Genomic DNA, 5,969 nt, shown 5'->3' on the forward strand with positions numbered 1-5,969 from the left:
AGATGAGGGAACTGAGATCCAGAAAGGTTAGGTAACTTCTTCAGGATCACACAGCTAATAAGAGGTGGAGCCAGGGTTTGAGTCCAGTTCTGCCTCGCTCCCCCGGGAGGCCCAGAGCACGCGGGGGCGGGGTTCGGTGCCTCCGGCTGCCAGACGTCCCCAATATGGTCTGAGGCGCTTCCAAACCCCCTCCCTGGCTTCAGGAGTTTTCTCTGCAGTACTCTGCCCGCCCCTTTGCGGCCCAGATCCCAGTCGCCGCGGCCTGCGTGGAACTCTGCGCGAGCTGAATCTCCTGCTGCAGAACGACCCCGACCCGGAGCCCGAACCCGAGCCCCTCCGCGGCCCCAGCCTCTTTGTCCGACCCCTTTCCCATCTCCCCTGCCAGGAATGCTCTCCCCACCAGAGCAAATCTAGATGTCCCCTCGGCGACTGTGGGCACCCTCCCCAACTGTGGAGCCTTCGCACGCCTTCCTCAGAGTCCGTGGTTGTAAAATTTGTTTTTCTCTAAAGTATTTGAGTGTCTCCCTCACTAGATCCTGAGGGTTTTAGTGAGTCCCTCGGTGTGAGCACACGCAGGCACTGCTGGGCGTCTGTAATTGATTCTTAGTTAATACAAGTGAATAATCACAACTAGACCTTAATTTGCAGGAACTGTGTGACAGGCACTTTTTAAAATGCTTTACACGTGTTGATTCAAGTGTAATCCTCACAAGAACCCTGCGAGGAAGATAGGACAGCAAGTGCCCTGTTCCTGTTTGTAAACGTGCCCTACACCCTGCAACAATACCTACAACAGAACCTTGCTAGTTGTGGGGGTTCGCAATAAAAGTTTCTGTTTGAATAAATCCTAGAGTGTGCAGGGACACAGCAATGGAAGACCTGGTCCCTTTGTCTGTACTTACCCTATAGCCAGTTCATTGTGAGACACTGCCTTCTGGTCACTTTTACTGTTAGTCCGGGTTTCCCAGTCTGTCCTTTCTGACTCCCTGCCTTACCTCCTAAAAAGCTACCTCCCCTTTTCCCACTCTTGATAATGAACACTATGCACTTTCCACGTTCAAAGCATGCCACACTCCCTGTCTCCCTCACCTTGGCCTCCCTAACCCAGGCTTGTCCTAGTGAAATCACTTGCAAAGCCTGCCCTTTCAACTTGCTGTGTTTTCTCCATCAAACACAATTTTCATCAAACATCCCCCAGGAGCACCTTAGATGATTTCCTTTTGCCTAGGTTCTGATTTAGCTTTCTCAATAAGGACCTGAAAGTCACGTTCCTAGTGCCACACTAACCCTCTACCAAGAAGAGGCGATAGGTTTTAGTTTGGGGGTGGGAGTAGGGGAAGATGATTTACTTCCCCATCCTTCTGAAACTCCCTCACAGGAACCTTTTCCTTCTTTGGGCTTTTCATCCCCGTTTTTCTCCAGCTGTCTGTTTTTCCTTCTGAACTTGGCTGTTCACCGTTGAGCCTTTTACTCTGCCTTACATGGTCACCTAACTTTGGGCCTATACTGTATTTGGCCCTTTCAGACTGTAGTTTCATGTGAAGCAGCAACTTTGTGTTGTCTTGCATTGTTTTGTATCTTCCACAGCACCAGTATAGGACTATACACATAGTACAAGTTCAGTAAAGTATTTCTAAATGATCGAACAATTTCTCCAAGTGAAGAAACTGAAGGAAAATAGATCAGCTAAACCAGTTAGACCCGCAGGGTACCAAGCAGAAGCAAATGTTAAACTGCACGATGACTGTATTTCTACAACTCAGGGCTCACAGAGACGCCAAGAGAAAGTGTAGCAGGATAAGCCGCAGATAAAACTCCTCAGACACTGGATTAAAGAAGGAAGACGTTTTTTATTCGGCCGGGAGCGTCGGCAGACTCGCATCTTAAGAGCCGAGCTCCCTTGGCCTTTTTAAAGGCTTACAACTTTAAGGGATCCATGTAAAAGGGTCATGATAAATCAAGCAAGCGTGGAAAACGTGACGGGGGGCTACATGCATCAGCTAACAGAACAAAAAGTTTTACAGTGCTTTCTCATACAACGTCTGGAATTTACAGATAACACTAGTAGTTTTGGTCAGGGGTTAATATTATCATTATTATTTTAACCACCAGGGCCAGGTGGTGGTGCCAAGGTCGTCTAGCTATTTATCTTACTTCTGTTTCTTTCCAACTTTTTGCTTTCTTCCCCTTCTCCTGTCTTATAAACTAGGGAAAAGGGGAGACGGGGAAAAGCCCGGAAAGACAACAGGAGAAGTGGTGGTCTCATTCTATAGAAGAAAAAAAGAATCCTCACAATAAAAGTATGAGCCACTCAAAGAAACATGCCATCATGGGACAGAATGGACAAAACAGGAAGAACTTGAGGTAATGGTACCATCTCAACATTAAAAGGAAAAAAGCAGGTTTCAAATGAAGGCAAAGATAATAGGAAGTACTAGTAAAAAGAACAGGAATTGTAAAGGAAACAAACAACAACAACAACAAAAAAAAAACAGGTGTATTTGAAAAGGAGCCAAACAGAACATCTAGAAATGAAAAGTATACTCACTGAAATGATTTAATGAAAGAAAATCTTCCTCAGCAATCAAGCTAGTGAGCAGTCTGGCAGTAAATCTTTAGAGCTATAAAGGAGTTAGCTCTGCCAGGCACGGTGGCTCACACCTGTAATCTCAGCACTTTGGGAGGCTGAGGTGGGTGGATCACCTGAGGTCAAGACCAGCCTGGCCAACATGGTGAAACCCCTAAAAATACAAAAATTAGCTGGGCATGGTGGCACATGCCTGCAGTCCCAGCTACTCGGGAGGCTGAGGCAGTAGAATCAGTTGAACCCGGGAGGCAGAGGTCGCAGTGAGCCGAGATCGCGCCACCGCACTCCAGCCTGGACGGTAAGAGTGAAACTCCATCTCAACAACAACAAAAAAGTTGTTAGCTCTGGGCTTGGGTAATGCCCCCCACTTTGGTGCCACCACCCTCTGCATATGCCACCTGACAGTGCTGACCACACTGCACTGTGACTGCCTGTTTTCTTGTCAGTCTTCCTTGTTAGACTGTAAGCTCTTTGACAGCCAGGACTGTTCTATTCATGGTTGAACCCCAAGTCTGGCTCAATGCCGGGCACATGATAGGAACACAACAAATATTACTAGAAAATGAATGACTAAGCAGAAACACTCTCCAAAATTGTATAGTTTTTTATGGTAGCACTAATTACAGAATCAAAACTTCAGGAAGATCCATATGCCCGACAGGATCAAGCAAAAGAAAAAAAGTCAACAAGAAATAAGAGTCTTGTAAATCTTGAGAATTGCCAAGAATATAGACCATCCCAGGTCCCTGGAATCCTGTGGGATATGTTGTAATGAAAAGTAAATGCAAAATACTAAGTACCCACCATTGCAATTAATTTGACATCATACTGATCCAGTCAGGAGGGAACTGAGGTGATGTCAAGGGCAGCATGAGTGTTCTGGCCTCACCTGATGTTTTCTGCTGTTAAGAGAATACTACAGACTGGGTAAGTTATAAAAAAAAAAGAAACTTATTTCTCACAGTTCTGGAGGTGGAGAAGTCCAAAAACGTGGCACCAGTGTCTGGTGAGGGTCATCCCATGGCAGAAGGTGGAAGGCAGAGTGAGCACACTAGACAGAGAGATCAAATGGGGGCTGAACTTGTCCTTTTTTCTGAAGCCCATTCTTGAGATAACTAATCCACTCCTGAGATAGGAGCATTAATCTTCTCTTAAAGTTCCCATCGTTAATACCATTATATTGACAGTTAAATTGCAACAAGAGTTTTGGCAGGAATATTTAAACCATAGCTCCTGGGAAGGTGCACAAGGTGTAAGGAGAATCCACCTTGGTGTAAAGAAGATGGGCTCATTTCGATGTAGGATTTCTGTTTACTAGTTCTGGGTGAGAACTAGTTCTGGTTGCTGCCTCTGATCATCTGCTTGTCTGGGGTGAGGGCAAGTTGGGAGTGGGAACACTGGCTTTTCTTCTGCCTTTGGATCCCTGGAGTCCCACACTCAGACATCAACCCCCTCCCAGAAGCCAAGCTGCAAAAGGAGCCAACTTTAGGTCCTGGTTCCAATTCCACTTGCCTCTGCCTCTCCCCACCCTCTTAAAAAGAAAACAACAACAACATAGGATTATACTGAACAATTATGTATGTATGTATATATTTATGTATTTATGAGAGAGTCTTACTCTGTTGCCCAGGCTGGAGTGCAGTGGCAAGATCTCGGTTCACTGCAACCTCCGCCTCCCAGTTCAAGCAATTTTTGTGCGTCAGCCTCTCAAGTAACTGGGATTACAAGTGGCTACCACCACGCCTGGCTGATTTTTGTATTTTTAGTAGAGACAAGGTTTCATCCTGTTGGCCAGGGTGATCTCAAACTCCTGAGCTCAAGTGATCCACCCGCCTTGGCCTCCCAAAGTGCTGTGATTATAGGTAAGAGCCACCGTGCCCAGCCTGAAAAATTTTAATACATAAATTCAATTAATTATCTTATAGTCAAGGACTCTTCTACTAAGTGAAGTGAGGCAGCCTGCACAGGTGTTCAATTCTGTGCCTGACACTGTTGTTTGCTTTTCAAGTATTAACTCCTCTTACTATTACAGTATGGGGCCAGGGCTATGATGATGATCCTCATTCCACAGATGAGGAAACTGAGATCCAGAAAGGTTAGGTAACTTCTTCAGGATCACACAGCTAATAAGAGGTGGAGCCAGGGTTTGAGTCCAGTTCTGCCTGAATCTGATGCCCTACGCTCTTGAATGGAGGGCAAAGACAGAAAATGGACAAGCATGCAGAGTGATGACCCTGGACCTCCATCTGCTGCTGCCAGGCAGTCCAGTGACTTCAAGGGTGTTGCTGACACAAAGGTCTTTTGGATGTACAGGCTGTGAAGAGAGCAAGATTTCAGCATTTGAGACACACACCCTGGTGGCTCACATGCAAAGTGGGTACCATGTATATGCGAGCCAGAGGACAGCCTCACTCTGATATTGCTCATTCGTGTCATCATACCACCTGTGGAGACAGCGCCTTCTTTTTTTGTTTGTTTTTTTTTGGGGGGGGCGGGGGAGGGAATGGAATTTCGGCCTTGTTGCCCTGGCTGGAGTGCAATGGTACAGTCTCAGCTCACCGAAATCTCCACCTCCCAGGTTCAAGTGATTCTCTTGCCTCAGCCTCCCGAGTAGCTGGGATTACAGGCTCACACTGCCACGACTGGCTAGTTTTTGTATTTTTAGTAGAGACAGGGTTTCACCATGTTGGCCAGGCTGGTCTCAAACTCTTGACCTCAGGTGATCTGGCTGCCTCAGTCTCCCAAAGTGCTGGGGTCACAGGCATGAGCCACCGCACCTGGCCTGAGACAGCCCCTTCTTAAAGGGTCATTACTTTCCCTCTGAAATTATACTCTGCAGCCATGTCTGGCCTTGGAGCTCTGCAGTTGCTCACTTCTCTAGAAAACAACCTATCTGGTGAAGGAGACCTGGGAATGGGAGTCAATGGCAGCTTGCTCTGAATCCTGGCATTGCTGCTCACAGCTGTGTGGCCCTGAGAGCCTCTCTGAGCCTCTCGTTCCTCAGATGTGCTGTAAGCAGTGGGGATAAGGGATGCTACAGAGTGGCAAAGCCACCACTCAATACATGCGTCTAAAATGCTGCAAAAACATCCAGGGGGAATGCCTCGTCTTTGGATTTAAGAATTTTCTCTGTAAATTGTTTTAAATATTTCCCCAGCCTCCCATCACTCCCTTCTTTGTGGATGGTTCTTTATTTGTACAACACAGCCCTTTTCTGCACAAAGCAGGTTGGTTAACTTGCTGGTGTGGGACCACTTCTACCCAAAGACTAATAGGGGGCTTCTTACTAGCTGGTGACAGCCCTGGCAGCTCCTCCCCCTCCGCTGCCACGGAGACAAAGTCTTGCTTTGTCACCCAGGCTGGAGTGCAGTGGCGCAATCTC

This window comes from Mandrillus leucophaeus, unplaced genomic scaffold (assembly GCF_000951045.1).
Source record: "Mandrillus leucophaeus isolate KB7577 unplaced genomic scaffold, Mleu.le_1.0 Scaffold3, whole genome shotgun sequence".
In the NCBI taxonomy this organism is placed as follows: domain Eukaryota; kingdom Metazoa; phylum Chordata; class Mammalia; order Primates; family Cercopithecidae; genus Mandrillus; species Mandrillus leucophaeus.